A 2,500-nucleotide genomic window follows, 5' to 3' on the forward strand; every position below is an offset into this window, starting at 1 on the left:
TATATATATATATATACATTCATACGTGCATGCATACATACGTGCATGCATACATACATACATACATACATACATACATACATACATACATACATACATACATACAAACATACATACATATGTTGATGTTGGCACCACCTTTAAGAAATACCCAAAGCTTGAGCCCCGTGCTATCCGTCCACAACATAAATTACACTCATATCTCACAACAACAATGCGGCACAAGTATTTCACCTCAATTGGCACTGCTCTCTTTAACATTACACCAAAACACATTAAAGCAGAAACAGACCCTATAAAGTTCAAGAAATGTTTGGACAAATTCCTTAAAAAAAATACTGGATAAACCTCCTACACCCGGATATGTCTCTGTAAACAATAACTTTCTACTTGAGTGGGCCATAGTGTCCGAATCCTAATTTGAATGATTTCGCCAGGTGGTGCCATTAAGTTAGGCATGCTTTGTTCATGAGGGCTTTTCACATTGTTAAGTAACCGATTTGAACGGATCAGACGGTTTTCCTGTGTCTTTGCAGACACGAATGGGGTTTTACTCATTACATAGGACTTGTATCAATGTCACGATGTACCACAGTTCTGATAGTCCACTCTGACACCCGAAGTTCCTTAGCAATGGACCTCATTTAGCTTCTCTTAGGTGTCAAATTAATCAGAGCGTTCGGACAGAATGTGTGTCTCTGTGTTCAAATCTCGCAAAAGTCGACTTTTACCTTTCGTCTTTTTTAATATTTTTTTTTTTCGGAATCGATGACAAAAGTAACAATCCAGTTCTGTGGCTTGGAGAATCTGTAAGAAGGTCTGGCTGGATGGTTTGCGACTATTTTCGCTCTGAGTTTAAATTACAGTCGACTTGCGTAGTAGACTTAATATGTCACCGCCATCCTCATATGGTTGACTTACATTCTCAATCCAAACTTTGCTGGGCATTTCCTTTCATCTTTCCACAGTCCATAATATAACATACCCCAGTTAGATTTTATCCAGTAACAAACTCGACTAAGCCGCCATTCCATTGAAAGCAATTTTGAAATTATGCCAGCGCTAGATATTATTATTGTTTTTTGATTTCGTTATTTTCAGGTAAAGAATACATTACCATTTCTTGGCTTCCTTCTATTACAAGGAGTCATAGTAGACTCTTCGGCAGATGCTGGCTGTTTTGCGGCAGAATTTTGCCTTATCAACTTCTTCAGATGTGCCAGGAACTCTGAGATGAACTGCTGTATAATTTACAGGTCCTGTATGAGAGACGAATGCGGTGTCGAAAATTTATCGTAAGTAACCATGCACATTTAGTTACAGAGTAAAATATTTATATATACCAAATTAGATTTAATTTGATTATTTTTGGCTGCGAGCGGGTGGAATCATTAGAACGTTGAAGAAATACTTTACGGCATTCGTTCCGATACTTTACTTTCTAATTTCGAGTACCGTCGAGGCCTTTCACTTTTTGGAGTTGATAAAACGAAGTACCAGTAAAGCACTAGGACCTTTGTAATTAAATGATCCTCAACCAATAATATTACAGGCCTTGTGACAAAGTTTGAAACAATTTGCTTTTCGATTATAGATATAAAATACTGGTTTTGTTATTGTATTTCCTCGTGTTAACTGTTATTCATTGACAAATAGTCTTGCACAGGCAGCGCCTTTCTGAAAATTTGAGTGGAGATTTAGGGGCACTCACTTGTCGGTCCTGATTTCCAACCGCTTCATGTGGCATGGTTTTTTTTGTTTTTACTTGTCTAATTCTCCGATGATAACTGGTACACTTTTCACTTTTGCTGCTGGGTATCCCTACATTCTTGATATCTCTATATTTTCTATTTCTTTGTCTACAATGTTTTTGCTTGAAGGAATTGAACATTTGTAATAAGGCATTATCTGATTTTCCGCCTGTTTAATATTTAATCGACAATATTTAATTATCCCTTAGGATTTTTGGTTCACTAAGTTCATTTAGAGCTTTTACTGGTACATGATTGTATCACTTATCTTGAAGTGATGTATCCATGTTTTTTTTTACAAAGTAACCAGTAAAAATGGGATAAACCTTATTAAGATGTCACTTTCTGAGCTGACATTTTACACACTGTAACAATATGATCAATATTTTCACTCTCTAAGGCACCGAGCTGACAGAATCATTACTGGACCAGGAAAAATGCTTAGCGACTTTTCTTTTGACTTTACGTTCTGAGTTTAAATGTCGCCAGGGTCGACTTTGCCTTTTATCCCTTCGGCGTCGATAAAATAAGTACCAATTGAACATTGGGTCCGATATAACCGATTTACCCACTCCTCCGAAATTGTTAGCCTTGTGCCAAAATTTGAAACCATTCCGGAGCTACACTCTCGACGAGTCATGACTTAGTGTCTCTGTGATTTAGTATCCATGTTACTGCATTTCTTCTTGTGCTTCGTCTCTTTCATAAATTATTCTGCTTTGGTATGTTCTCACCTCTTCAAATTCTAC

Source organism: Octopus bimaculoides, chromosome 3 (genome assembly GCF_001194135.2).
Source record: "Octopus bimaculoides isolate UCB-OBI-ISO-001 chromosome 3, ASM119413v2, whole genome shotgun sequence".
Classification (NCBI taxonomy): domain Eukaryota; kingdom Metazoa; phylum Mollusca; class Cephalopoda; order Octopoda; family Octopodidae; genus Octopus; species Octopus bimaculoides.